We start from the raw sequence: 15,755 nt of genomic DNA, 5'->3' as shown, positions 1-15,755 counted from the left end.
ACAAACTCGCAGTTGAGGATTCAAAATACTAACAACTTTTTGAATATAAATTGTCACAAAACTGATGAAAATTTGAAAATGACAAGATAGAGTAGCTATATTATGTGATAAAATGAAAAGAGATTTAATCTGTCTTACAATCTTTAAAAAGTTTAACTTTCAAAACTGACGATATTATGAAAGAAACTATGTTCGACAAAGCCCCGTTTCTAGACTGCCTAACAATGAACAGCGTGCACTATACGTACATCAGTTTACAAGTTAACTGCAGTGTTTACCCCTACTTAAATATCACGGTAGGCTACTGTACATGTGCTGCGGATTTTCCCAGGTAAATTGCCAAACAACCCCCCCTAACACCTGTTTGTTAACATTTTTGGCACGTTTCCAAAAAACTTTTTATGGAGTAAACTATTTTGACTCCACTCTAGAATTAATTAGGTCAGTCAGTAAAGGATCTGTAAAGTTATGCGAAATATTATTTTAGACGTTTAAGAAAATTTATATCCCCGTAACATTAAGGTAGGTAAAACCATGGAGGTAAAAACACACCTCAAGCCAACCGACTCATCCGCATGAACAAAACAATATGTTCCCCATGATACACGAGGCACAGTCTATACCATACAGACAGCACGATATCAAGGCCCCAGTAGCTACAGTATGGCCATCTTTATGAAAGTATATCTTGCAATCCCATGTTTTAGGCCATTTGGCATGATTAACTAACTGCTAAATATTGTTTCCATGTCCTTGTAGAAAACGTCAACTTCGCAACCAACGAAGTGGTTAGGCTATGTACTATACTCCTAACTATGGTAGGATATTTATTTTTCCTTTTTTTGTGGAAATTCTAGAAAATACTTTCTCTTTACCCGCTTAACAGCAGATGTGGTCGTATCGTTTATTCATAAATGGGTGTACTAGAGCCTTGTTTACATGACATTTGTTGCATTTAGCACGATATGCCAGTTTCGCGTGAATTTTTCGAAAGTATTTTGCTCGATCATGCGTAAAATTTGAAAGGTGTACCAACTTAATGTTCGTGCACATTTGGTAATTTCTCTACTGATTTTCGAGGTTTTTTTCTCTATACAGTTAATGTTGTAAAGGACGGGCTTTTTACGAAGTTCAAAAGTCAGTAAATGAAGTTGATAAACTTTATTTTGTTTCAACTTTCTTAACCATGGAATGTTAGAATAAACATTTACAGATAAAACGGAGAAAGGATAATCGCATTTTTATCCACACTTATTTCAAATTTCTTTCACAAGAAATTATCGTCATTTGTTCAATCCTCAAAAAATATCGTCTTGAAAAAAAATTATCGCGATAATAATAATTTTCGATATATCGCCCAACCCTACAGTCTATGTAAAAAGTTGTACAGAGTCATTGATAAGGCATATGATGACAAATAATTACATTTTGTGGTATCTGGCTTGAAGCTAAAAGGGACTGCAGGGAGTGTGCTAGGGTTTGATTTTGTAAACACAACTAGAGGGGTATATTGTAATGTATTAAATTTTTCTTGCATTTTTCTTGCATTTTGGTTTATCAACTGGTATTTAAAATTTTATCCAAAACATTGAGTATAGGTATGACTCATACAGTAAATTGGAGATGATCCAAGTAATCCAGATGATCCAAATAAGGTAGTAGTCTTCTATGTTGTCCGAAATGCACATATCTATTAAAGTGTATAATTATGTTAAATTCTATCAATTTATCCAACCACAAAAAGGTCAGGATGATTGTTAACAATTCACTGTGAGAGGTATGTTCTGTATGTTCGAATATTACTTCTGTACCAGTTTATGCGGAGATGACCAGATACAGTAAAGTTATGGGGTCTTGGGTCCCTTTCCCCCCTCCCCCTCCCCCCTTGAGTGTCACAATCCTCCATGAAAGTGAGATTTTGATTCCTGAGTACGTGAGCGGTCACATTACGATCTTGCTTGCCCTTGCGGGGTTCAGATCCTTCTTGCGTTCTCAAGTGTGAAGAAATCTGAAATCTAAATACCTCAAGGCAGGGAATGTTGACAAAATGTAACACTCTGGTTTTTTAAATGAGGTTTGCTCACATGGACTTCAGAGTTCCCTATTGCTTTTAGTCCTGGATGGGAGATGCCATTTTAGCCTAGCAGAGGTCATGTTGAATGTTTTTTATAAAGTCCCTTCTTCTTCAGAATTCTAACTTGGACACAGATTTGGTGTACTGTTTCTCTTTAGCTCCTTTTCCCAACATCGTAACTGCTGGTGTACTTTTGCTAGAGTACGGTACAATACACTTCATTTTCAGATATATCGAGCATGGTTTTTTTACTGCTTTTATTTGGCAATCCCTTTGAATTTATGCCCGATTTCTGATGCAACTTCGGGGGAATAAAATGTGGCGTTACAATTTCACCTGCACGCCTCCTCATCTTTCCTGTTAACTTACCACTATATGATCAGTTCAGATTCAGAGCAAATTCAGCAGGCAACAAGACATCTAAAAATAACTAAGTCAACTTGTCATTTAAAGAAAGCAAGCATATATAAACTTCTAGAAATTATCAAATCAATGATCTGCAATTAGTTTACTGTTGACCAAACTATCGACTTGGACTTGTCAAAACATTCAATTATTCACTCATTAAAATACAAAATCTGGGTGAAAATCCCTGGAGGGTTTTATTTTCTTCTTCTTTTTACTGTGAGTTAGATCAATGGGTCAATGACATTGAAAAGGACAGTGGGTTAATATTGAAAAGGTCAAAATACTACAAAGAACTAATGGTTAGAAATTTATTAAATTTAATTGTTTAAACTATAAAACCTTTGTTTAAGACAAACTAGTTCTACCAAAATAGGAAATGAAACAATTAAGTCACAAAAATTACTTCAGCAAAAAAAAAACTTAACTACACTCTTGCATTTGAGAACACTTCACAGGACATATTTTTAATGCTTGTTGGGTCGGCCTTCCGACCGGTCATCGGAGACAATCAAATTTCCGTTTGTACAACCAAAATAGCTTTGCAGGTCATCAGGCTGATGACTAATTATTTACATTAAACCCATAATTGCTTTCTGACGAAATACCTCCAAATAAGTAAAACCATAATTGGTATCTCCCACCGTAACTATGGAGATGAAATAGTACAAATATAGTGGTAGGTTGATGATCCACCCAGGAGGTTCTACTGGCCAAAATCTGGTGTTTCCCTGTATTCAGCAAACCTACATATCTCTCCTATAGTGTACACATAATACATGTTTACTGGTCAGTCTTTGTATCGAAAGTGTGTCTCACCCTTTGGGACAACAAAACTTGCCATTCGGACAACCATTAATTTAGAGCTGATTGTCCAAAGGGCAAATAGCCAATAAATCCCTTTAGCTTCGATGGCATCCAAAACCAAACTGTATCGGAGGAAACAATATTTCTCAATCTCCATACTGATATTTTTTTTTCTTAGGCTATGGGAACATCAAAGCCAGTTTGGGATTAAAAGAACTAAAACTGTTCTATTACTTTATGAAATACTCGTCACACTATAAACCTCCAAACTGATAGGGCAAAGAAAGTGAATTCTAAATTACTGATGATGTATATCTCAACTTTATCTCTCTTTTCCAGAGTCTGTGATCCAAGCCCATGTGACATTATTATGTATACATCACCATTTGTACATCTCGACCAAAAAACCCCCAAAAAATAAGAAAAGAAGGTCTTTCGTCTGGTCATTGACAGTGAATATACATCACCTACATGCATCCTCGATATGCCAACCTCTAAGGGGAAACTATCATTATCCCGATGAGAAAACTTCCGTTCCCAGAGGTAAATTCAATTGCACACTGCGTTTATTTCATTTGTAACTTTGCAACCTTCCGGGCCAGATATATCATCGGTGTAGAGAGAGTCCGTGGAGAAGGGTTGCTCGCACTGGCTTCGATAGTGCAATAGACAGATAAAACATTTCTAAATGAAAATCAAATGTCCGACCCTCCAGATCGAAATATCTGCTCATGTAATCAAGTAAAGCCTAAGCTTCCCTCTTAATTACCAACGACATCCTGTTTAGGTAGGGGCAAAGAGAAACTGGGCTAAATAATCAGTCATCATGGTCTCGATGAAGACGAAGATGAAGGTGGGAGGAGAAGCAGGATGAGAGTAGCGGATGAAACATCTCAAGGCATCAGTTTTATTAGAGGATATATTCTTGAACGTCTTTCAATAAAGGTATCGCTTTTCAGATGAATTACATCAAAAGCAAATGAAAACCTCGCTAAACAGCCTTAAGTAGTAGAAAATGACACCTGGATTGACTGGTTTGACATTTTAAAAAGTGAGGTGAAGGGTTTGCTGGGAAATAGCAGGCAATCCAATTAAGTCTACCTTTATCCATCATGAAGCAAAGAATGACTTTAAATAGGCAGAATTTTAGTCTTGATATAGTCCAAGAAAAAAAAAAAATTTAAGTGATAATTAATGTTTCTATATGTAGCTGTTCTCTATTTTTTTGGGGTGATATTCAGCTTTAAAAATGCTAAATCTCTGGATTGCTCCTTTAAGGTCAACCTGATGATGAGATCAGCTAACTGTTAATATTACCCAATCAATTATAAATGTCAGGTAATTCAAATAAACCATCTTTTAACATCATACTGTATAAACAAGAAAGTACTTTTGGGTGACATTTAATGTTTATCATTTGTTCGTGATGAAAAAAAAAGGTTGTAATACTCTGTAAACATGATAATTGAGGTAATAAAAGCCCTTTAATATGTATGGCACGCCCTTTGTTAAGAAACTACCAAACCGCACGTACATGTATGTTCGTTGTTCAGTTATGCGTGTGAACATCATTTATTCATTTATGATCGATACACAATCGCGATACATATGCAGTCGCAAATTAATTTCATGCCTGAAGTCTTCCTGAAGGAAAGTCTTGACAATTCCTTAGAAAGACTTAAAAATGTACTTTACCTAAGAACCAATCGTAGGTTACAACCAGAAATGTCATGTGGGCATGAACAACTTGCAACATACTGCACTGTAAAGTAGGTTGTTAAATTAATTCTTATAACTTTTAGCCATTTTGCTTTTCTTGTGCTTTATTTTGACATTTCAAATGCAATCGAATATTTACTAAGCCTTGGCAAGGTTGATAAAAATTGTCAACCAACTCGCTGTGTTAAGAAGTTAAGATTAAAGTCAAGCTAATTGAATCATAGAACGAACAAAAAGAAAATATACATTTGAACAACAAATTGCAAATTTGACTCTTCGTTTCTTAAAACAATTAGATTAGTTTCTTTTCGTTTTTGTCCATTTTTTTCACAAAACAAACAAAGGTATGCATAATAAGGTTCGTATTCCAAGCGGTTCTGGAGACTACCAAGGTCACTAGACTTAAAGTCTCAATGTGTGTTTGCTGATGAATTTTGGAAAACAAACTTCCGAAGTAGATTCAATGTTTCTTATTCTAAATGCACTCTGACCTGGTGGGCTTAATGGAGAAAAGCTGTCGCAATCGAATGAAAAAGAGATGTATTTTCTGTTGCCCTTATGGCACGAATGAATTTGTCGTAAAATCACTGCGACCTCCCATGTCAGCATGTTCATTACACAAATGTAACCTACATACTGTACACTCGAGTTGTCCACTTTTTTTACCCAATTTCACGGAGGAAACGTCTGAAAACACCTGTTTATTCCTTGCAATGGAAGGAAATGACACAATTTTGCAAGCTACATCGGTAAGAAGATGAAGATGTACTTCTTGTGTTATTGTGTTTACAAGATTTTCAGACTTTCATTTATATGTTGACCCCGAATGATCTTTGACCTCCACCAATTTCAGTAACGTCCTTGTACTCAATAAGCTGAATCTGCGTACCATGTATGAAGTTCAACAAAGACGTCCTTTTTGAGTTATCGTGCTCACGTTTTCAGACCTTGACCTCTGTTGACCCCAAATGACCATTGAACTTCATAGAAAACAAAGCCTTCTGGTACTCAATAAGAGGGATCCACATAGTACATACCAAGTATAAAGTTAATCCACCATGAATATTTTGAGATACCATGTTTACAAGTGTTACATGTGTTACAAGTGTTACAGAGTTATTGACAATTCATAATCATGGACGTTAAATATGAATGTAAGAGACTGACTTCGGTCAGCTTGTGGCTTTGATAAGCCAACAAGGCAAGGCTTCTTCGCGAGTTCCTGCTTGCAGGAGGATCTAAAATACATACAAAAAAAATACATACATACATACCTTAATATATACTGTACATGTACACACACACGCACACCCATGCCATAACCACAACAAAGATCCCTTGTCCCCCTGGCAAGGAATCAAATAATTATTGTATGTAGTCTCAACTACTTTATCATACCTGGTAAAAAATACTGTAATCATCAAACTTTGAAATGTCTTAATCAGGTAAAACTACCAGGTAAATTTTCTCAGAGATGTGGGTTCTAAACCAGGCAAACCTCCGGTGAGTGAGTTAAATGCAGGTACTCTGGCGGACTTCACATAAACAAATGAAGACACAGCCGTAAAACATCCGCTCTGTTTTAAAAAAATACTTTCAGTGGTGGTACAAACTTTGTACTACAAAGGAGCGTAAGTTAAAATGAAATCAAAGGATTTTATCGTATATTTACATGTGTGAAACTGTTGTGGAGTTTATAATGTCTGCAGTGAAATGTTTATACTGTAACTAAAGCTCTGCATTAAACATTGACTTTGGTATGCTTAACTTCGATTGTACGCCATTGAAATGCAGGGCAAAATCCAAAAGTATATTGCGAGATATTTTTTGATGGGGCACAGGAATTTTCCTGACCTCAGAAAATCTACAGTATCCTCGGTTTTTGGAGCTTGCCGATGGAAATCGATTACATTATTAATTTTTCTTTTTGTGACACTTGTTTTCTTAAAGGTAGTCAGTATAGACCCCAAATTATAGAACCTTATAATTGCTATAGAAGTTGGCAAAAACTACTTTCCTGGAGGTCTTTACTCTCCAAATTGTTCTCAGACATTTTTAAGGAACACACAATATGACTGAATGTCCCAGTGAGGAAAATTTCTTCAAAGGTTGTATTAAAAACAGTCTCAGAATTTTCACCAAAGGTGACCATATTTGAATATCTAGCATACTTGGGGGCTGGGGCCAATAAAGCGTACATTTAAGTCCACAATCCAAGCTAGCTCTTTCATGCATCATGAGCATCGTTCTGAGGGGTAGGGTTTGGGTGCATTGTGGATAAGTCCTTACATATCTGGAAGATTCTGGGTCATGGGTCAAAAAGTTTGCTGACCACTGCCTTACAATATGCTCCATCATAAAAGGATATATTGAGCCACAAAATAGATCAGTTAAGGTATTCTTTCAATGCCATTTTTAATTTCTGAGAAATGTCCTTTTTAAACTAACTCTGAAGCTCATCAATGGTTATAGTAGCTCAATGCTCCCTAACAGCCCACCCCTCTCCACTCCACCCCCCCCCCCAAAAGCAGCTCTTAACTATCCTTTCCATGTACTCTACCAAACAGTAAAAGATAAGGCTTCTAATAAATTGCAGATTGTGCAACAATTCTGAAAATTATGCCACAAATTTTGGACCGTTTGCAAAGACACAAAATTTTCTGTAATGAATTAAAGCATTCATTATTTACAATATACAAGACCTATGAATGTATGAAACATGTTACAATTTAATTTACTTAATTAATTGCACTCACTTAGTAATTTCATGTAACAATACAGTAGTTGTAATTTAAAAGCAACTTCAGAGATTAATTTCAATACAAGTGAAGAAATTTCTAAGGTGCAGAATTTCAATATAATATATGTTCTGGATTTTCCAACTCATTTACCTATTCAAATATATATTTGTTGGTGATTTGTGATACATGTACAGTACTGCTGTACAGTGCTAACCAATTGAGACTCTTTCTATGAAAAAAAAAAAAATTCGAGGACTTCATCTAACCAGATAACAGCAAAAAACATCTAAGATAATTTGCAAATAATTTTCTTCTACGTACACCAAAAATAGCTTTAAAAAAAAGCTCTTTTAAACGTCTTAACATCCTTTTTTGCAGTAACATCATTCTTTCTCAAGTCTTTCATCCCATTGCACAAACATATCTGATGCATTTTAATCAGTGCCAGCTCCTCATCCTCCACGAGGATAAGAGCTATATTTATTTCCTTCTTCTTCTCCTTCTTCATCTCCTTCTTCCACTACTTGTGCACTACATTACCCAGGTAGTGGAATGCTTTTTGCAAATAGGCTGCCTGTAATTCCCCACAAAGAGAATACAAATTACTACCATGAATCTATCAGGCTGCTCAAATCCTGCAATGATGTCATCGCTGCCATGACGACCATTTTATGAAGCTGCCAGGCCGTAATTTTTTTTTCTTTCCGTCTCTCTCTCTCTCTCTCTGTTTTTTTTTTCTTTTTCGTTTCCTCTTTTTTTTTCTTTTTTTTTGATCAAAGTGCTGATGTGAAATATATATTTGTTATTGGTGTCCCTTATTTAATTTAGAGAGACAGAGAGCTACGTTTTTTCTTTTTCTCTCTTTTTCGTTCTTCATTTTTTTTTTTTAGTAGTTTGAGTATATATGCTTGAAGATCCTCTATGGTTTCATTGTTTGCGAAAAATGTGAAAAGAATTTTTGCCGTGCGTGTGATCTCAAATTACAGCCGGCACATTTTGAAATGGATTTGAACACAGTTCTTTGCAATCTATTTGATCTCTCTGTCTCTGAGGCTGGTCTCGACGTAACAATACTTCCGTAACCGTTGGCTAGTGAAACCAAATTGAGATAAGCAAAGTGTACATGTACAGTAGCAGATATTACCGTAACAAGACAATTTTATGATTATGAATCCAAGGTTCACAGATCAAATGGAGACAAAATGTTTTGGATCTGGTCAAGTTAAAACTTTTTGGTTGCAAAATAAAGTCTTAATTTCTTGTGAATCTGATTAAGTAATGAAAGCTTTTGCAGTTTTGCATTGGTACTGTACAGTGCTGTACAATTATCGTAACAACTCAGAATCCTTCTATCAGCTATCCAGTCCATCATTTTATACAGCACTGCTGTAATGTCTGGTCAATATTTTGCACAAATTTATAATACCATACCTGTTAAAACTATGAAAGAAACATGAATCCTCTACTGAGTGGGTGAAGGACCACCCCCCCTCCCCACACCCTCAATCAACAGTGAGATAGGTTGTTTGCAAACTGCTAACATAAGTTAAAATTTTGAATTAATTAGTTAAATACAAGTACACTGAAGTGGTAACCCTCTGACCTTTTTGTTGAGGACATTATCAAGTATTCATTTGATAAAGTTGTTAACATGTACTGTGCTGTGCTGCACTGTTATACTTTCATACAACTTTACTGTACTATGCTGTATTGCCCTGTACTGTACTATACTGTTCTGTGCTGTACTGTAGGCCTACTGTACTATATCGTAATGTTCTGTATGCTTTACTGTACTGTTCTGTGCTGTATTGTACTTTAATACTGTACTTTAATACTGTAAGTACTGTATTGTACTATGCTGTATTGCCCTGTATTGTACTATACTGTTCTGTGCTGTACTGTAGGCCTACTATACTGTACTGTATTGTTCTGTACTGTAGGCCTACTGTACTATATCGTAATGTTCTGTATGCTTTACTGTACTGTAGGCCTACTATACTGTTCTGTATTGTTCTGTACTGTAGGCCTACTGTACTATATCGTAATGTTCTGTATGCTTTACTGCACTGTTCTGTGCTGTATTGTACTTTAATACTGTACTTTAATACTGTAAGTATTGTATTGTACTGTGCTGTATTGTACTGTAAGGCGGAGTGTATAGCCTAGTGGTTAACGCCGGCGTCTCCCAGTCATGAGATCCCCGGTTCGATTCCCGGCCGCCGACAGCAATGTGTGTCGTCTGGCAAGGGTGTTGTTCAATAACAACTTCCCGACATGGACGTTAAATGGATGTGTGCCGAGAGATTGGCTTCGATCGGCTTGCGTGTCTACAAGCCTCCATGGCTTCTTTCGCGAGTTCCTGCTTGCGGGAAGATCACATATACATACATACATACATACATACTGTTCTGTATATACTGTACTGTATTATACTATACTGTGCTCTGCTGTATTGTACATTAATACTACTTTACTGTACTGTACTGTGCTGTATTGTCCTATGCTGCACTGTATGATACTGTACTGTCTTGTACTGTTCTGTATATATACTGTACAGTATTGTACAATACTGTGCTGTATTGTACATTAATAGTACTTTACTGTACTGTGCTGTATTGTCCTATGCTGTATTGTATGATACTGTACTGTATTGTACTATATTGCACTATCCAGTGCATTGTGCTGTATTGTACTGAATTATATTATACTGTATCTCCCAGAAATTACTAAGCATTGAAGGCAGGCTCAGGCAATTGTTGACACCTTATAAGGACAAAGGAACAACAAAGGAGCGAAAACGGAACGGTCCTGGAGGAGGAAACTTTTATGAAGTAAATAGCTCCAAGTATGATTATTTTCTTCTTGTTTTGATATTTATAATTTAACGAGATATTGTTTCCAATATCCTTCATGAGATACTGTGTTTGCAGCTAGAACAACAACACACATCAACGCACATTGAATTGAGTGAACAAACTGAACATGTACGTTAATTTCATGCCTGCATATGGTACAGTATAAAGTAAAACCCCAAAAGGTAAAATTGTCAGATCTGATCATGAACAAAAGATTCATTAGTTATATACCTGATAAATATTTAATTACTTAGGTAGTAGATACACTATACTACTGTAGTCTGTAAGTCACAGAGTGACGTACATTTCACAGAACACTGAATAATGGTGGGTGGAAAATATCCCCCATCCCCAACCCCCGACCCAAACAAACAGATCGAGTTTGGTGTTCCGACCACCAAAATGTACTGTAAGGCCTTGGTTGTACCTCGTACAACACCAAGAAATTCTTCAAACTTTGCCCCGTTTATGAAGAAGATGGTGGTCCATACTGCACACATTAGTATGAAGTCTCACGGCCACTGTCTATATACTATGCGGCCTACAGGTTCTGTACATTGAAACATGACACACTCAAGGTGTAAGCAGGCAGTGGTACCGTGCTGCAGTACATTAAGTACCGGGCAGTCCGCTCCTCCGCTCATATTTTTCAAAGAAGGGCAACAAAACCATACAATATACGAATATATATTGAAACTTTGCAATCAGCCATCTATAACCGATGGTAATTTCTATTATGTCACTAAACAACTTACATACTTCTAAAAGATATGGTATTCCTTTCAACCTTTGCCTCAGAATCAGACCTCGTAATTAGGTCAACCTGAATTCCAGCGATCACGTTCCCATCCAAGACGTACTGGATTTCATAATTATGCGTGAACCATGGAAACTCAGTAGCATGATATTTTCCTAGCTTTTGAGATATATCTCTTGTTATTCAGGAATATTTCAGATATCATATAAACATATGAAATAGTTGTATAGCATGCGGCTGCTTATAATAATATCCCATCATGCCCCTTAGTTAAACGGTCACTGTTTTTCAGGTACATTACCCGAAGGTTTCCTTCATCCGTCAAGTTTATTATAACACTACCAGATTACAGGGAATCATTTCGTGTTCAAATTTTGCATAGACTCTGAATATTTATTACATACAAAATATTACAATTTTTTTTATATACATCCTTACTAATATAATATATTGTGCAATGATTGCTAATGCGATACCTAACCAGATGAAATTATCACTAGGATTATCACACATTCCAATGGCAACACTTAAAAGAAGCTTTAGATTGGTATTTTAATTTAAATTGTTGAAATTGTTTATTGCTAACATACTGTAATCCAACATTTAAGGTTATATCAGTCACCTCATAAAATATCCTATTTCTTTGCACAGGCTCCAACATAACAGTTCTGCAGTGATGAATCTTAGCAGGTTTCTGTACTGGAGGAAAAGCTGAATGCAGTACATACACAGTAGAAACTATATAGCATTTTTATAAGAGACAAAATTCATAACCCTTCCAAATTTTTATGCAACATTTGAACAGTAAAGTATTAAATGCTGTTTTCTGTGTACATCAACAGTTGGCTAAAGCATTGATAAGTTGTAAAGTACATTGTAAAAGTACTTTATAAATAGTAATAATATTAGAAATACTACCTGTGCACATCAATGCAAGAGAGCTTTCAATGTAAAAATCAATGTTGCCACATTTCACTATCAACTTTCAAGGTCTACAAAGGGAAGAAAAGTATTCCCCTGAGTGGTTGAGTTATGTCAACACCATGTCAAAACTTAACAAATTATGCTATTTTATAATATTTTGCCATTTTGGGCAAAAATATTCAAGGCCACAATGAATCGGACAGGGGTTTCTTCTATATTACAAACTACAGTATTTTGATGGTTAGGGAATGGAACTATATGATATAAAACACACACACAAATGGGTAAGTACTTAATACTGTTCTTTTAAGAAGTTTTGTGATTTAAGCAAAACATAGCAATGATTCTACAGCCAGTCAGACAAAGTTACCCATAATTTATATACATTTAGTTTCACATCTATAGCAAAATGTGCAAATTCAGAGAATAATTTTTGTGTTCCAATTTTGCATAGCAGTTTTGAAAGCTCTGAACTTTACCTCATATAAAATACTATATGGTTCCTGTGTACACAATTTGCTATTCATTTTCGAACTTTTCCAGCTAATTTGTCCATTTTGCACAGCATTCTGTTATGTGGTATAGGATGAACTACGTATTCCCTGAAATTGCTACACAACTGCAAAGATCAACAGCAGCTTCTGCATAACAGAACCATTGTATTTTCAATATTTCATGAGAAACAAAATTTTGTAAACCTCCGAAAGAGCTACACAAAGTTTTATTGATTCAATCACTGTCATGTTTGGCATTCATACTCAAATTGTTCCTTCCTCCTAATTAGCTGAAATTAACCACAAGTTAACCTCACAATTCAGCTACATGTACAGTATGATGTATCTATACTCATGTACAACAGCATAGATCAATCTAGCCTGTCTGGTCAACTGTCAATTAAAAGTACACTTCTATTGTAACAACTTAAATTAATTTACATTTAATTCTTACACTTCAACTTGTGAACATTGCACTATGTTCACTGTGAAGCAGCCCTGAGATTAGTATCTCAAAGTTGATTAAGTTTGTACAACAATGTCAGTGGTTAGACAACATAATACGCCACTCTCAGTCATTAAATTTAAAGCTGAAGTCCCCCTCCCCCCGGAGTCCTCCCCCCTCCCCCCCCGGAGTTTATCAGCATCCTAATGGCAGTATATCCCTGGGTAACATTGTGTACTGTACCTCCATTCCATTAAACATGACACCAGCTTATGACTTCAGTAAGACATTTGAATTGTCTGTGCATTCTGAACACAATGGTCAGTGAACACACTGCTGACCAATACGACCTTAACTACGTTTATTCACCTGTTGAAAATGATAGCTTTTCTTTAAATGTTCCCATTCTTTTGAAAGCTATCAAAAGTTTGTTACTATTCATCACGATAACATTCCTATCATCATTAATACTGATATCACATCATCAAATGTTAGAATATCAGGAGTGGACAAATCTAAAATACTGAATCAAATTCCTAAATAAAAGGACTGTGTCGAGATGAAGTTCCATTTTCCCTGGTTGGATTCTTCATTACTTATGGCTTTTTGATAAAGCAACAAAATGTTTTTTTCAGTGTGAAGTTATTATTGAGAACAATACTTCACAGCCTTTACTTATTTTAATTACTGTAATTAATGCTTAATGTTTGTAAGAGATCTTGACACAATTTCAGTACAGTTTAATCCTGAAGGTGTATTGTCATTCTCATATTATATTGAGAACAGCACTTCACATACCTCAATAATAGTTTAAATAAATAGACAAATCCAACTGAGGAAATATGGGACTTGATCCAAAGTATCGTTCTAACTTTGCACTGTTCTAACAAAGTAGATACAGCTTACCAAGTCAGGGTGAGGAGCTTTCTTCCAACAACAAATGAATCTAAGCATATGTTTGTAACATTCATTTGCAAAAGTTAAGTTTGTTACATCACAGGAATGAAATTAAATGCATGAAAAATATTGAAAATTAACTTGGCCCAAATATAAACAAGTCCTACAGTATGCAAAGGCTACACATAGTCACAAATTATCACATAACACATATATACACTGCTTACCAAGATGCAAATTACCAGTCATTTTCATACCTTTCAAGTATTTTCGTCTTTAATTTGAAATATATTTGCCATTATAACTGTTAGTGTTAGTTACAGACAGTACTGTTACTCTTGTGTTAGGCCTCAGTTAGGCCTAAACTGCAGTGTTAGCAGATGAATATGAATAAATCTTGGTTGGAGGCTAACAGAGACAGCATACATTCCTGATCATTGTACTACAGAGTTTATATTTCTAAATTATTATTTACTTAGCATATCAGTATCATTAGCTGCTTCAACTTGTACTACAAAGTCTTTCTTAGGCTTATTGTTACTTGCAATAGTGCATAGCCTATTACTGGTTAACATTAGGCCTAACAGTTATTTATAGGTTTCAGTTACGGCTTAGGCGACTGATCGTAAATAAACAACCCTGCAGTGTTAAAAGCTAAATACAAGTTTCTAGCAAACAGTAGCAACTCTTAAAGAATTTCATTCCGTGCAATAACAATTAGATACTTACATCATCAATTCCAGCAGCTTTTAATCCTTATTATAGTCCTCATTTTACTGACTTTCTTTGGAGGTATATGTTCATTCAAGCGGCTAGGCACTCTGCTTGTGCACTCAATAGTGGTACGATGTATTTACGTGTAAAATTCACACACGTACCTAACGTACACAGTACAGCCGGTACGATATGGTCACGTATGTAGTCGATACGTACTAGATAGTGTATATGACGCGTCTAATTAACAAGATGTCATAGCCTTCTGTGTTTCATTATCTGTGAAAATTTCAGTGTCTAGAATCTGATGTCCATCTCTGTGCAACCTCTTTTGCAGGTAGAACAGTATTAGCAGTTTTTATATACCAAGCCAGATCAATGTTAGCGAAATACCTGAAACTTCACAGAAGATCTAAAATATTTTCAACACGTTCGTGTCTTTAATCAAAGGCTATACAACTAGTAATCTGCATCAAGTTGAAAATTCGGAATTGCACAATGACTGTTTTTCAGCTGGTTCAGACAACATCACCCCCTCCCCCACCCCCCGCCACCAATTCCTTTACCCCTTTCGTTTCCTTTACCCCCTTTACCCCCCTGAAACTTCACAGAAGATCTAAAATATTTTCAACACGTTCGTGTCTTTAATCAAAGGCTATACAACTAGTACTCTGCATCAAGTTGAAAATTCGGAATTTGCACAATGACTGTTTTTCAGCTGGTTCAGACAACATCACCCCCTCCCCCACCCCCCCCCCCCCCCGCCACCAATTCCTTTACCCCCATCTCAAATTCATTTGGCCCAGAGCATAAACATTAAATGTCAAAATCATGTTTAAACTTTTTGGTGATCCGAAACTACCAAAGTTGTGCCGAAATATGAGAACATTTTCTCAATTCGACTAGGCCTATACAGCTTTAGG

At 35.9% G+C, this 15,755-nt stretch overlaps 1 protein-coding gene across 1 annotated transcript in view; it reads right to left on the bottom strand.

Moving 5' to 3' along the window:
* The window catches only part of LOC139969734 (tyrosine-protein phosphatase non-receptor type 5-like), a 61,740-nt gene extending 46,733 nt beyond the window's left edge, over nucleotides 1–15,007 (bottom strand). The window contains exon 1 of the mRNA XM_071974944.1: nucleotides 14,848–15,007. The gene's annotated coding sequence lies outside the window, so the exon portion shown is untranslated. The remainder of the gene's footprint in view (nucleotides 1–14,847) is intronic.
* Between the last annotated feature and the right edge of the window lie 748 nt (nucleotides 15,008–15,755).

The sequence above is a fragment of the Apostichopus japonicus genome, chromosome 7 (assembly GCF_037975245.1).
Source record: "Apostichopus japonicus isolate 1M-3 chromosome 7, ASM3797524v1, whole genome shotgun sequence".
Classification (NCBI taxonomy): Eukaryota; Metazoa; Echinodermata; class Holothuroidea; order Aspidochirotida; family Stichopodidae; genus Apostichopus; species Apostichopus japonicus.
This window is presented reverse-complemented; position numbering and strand designations above follow the sequence as displayed.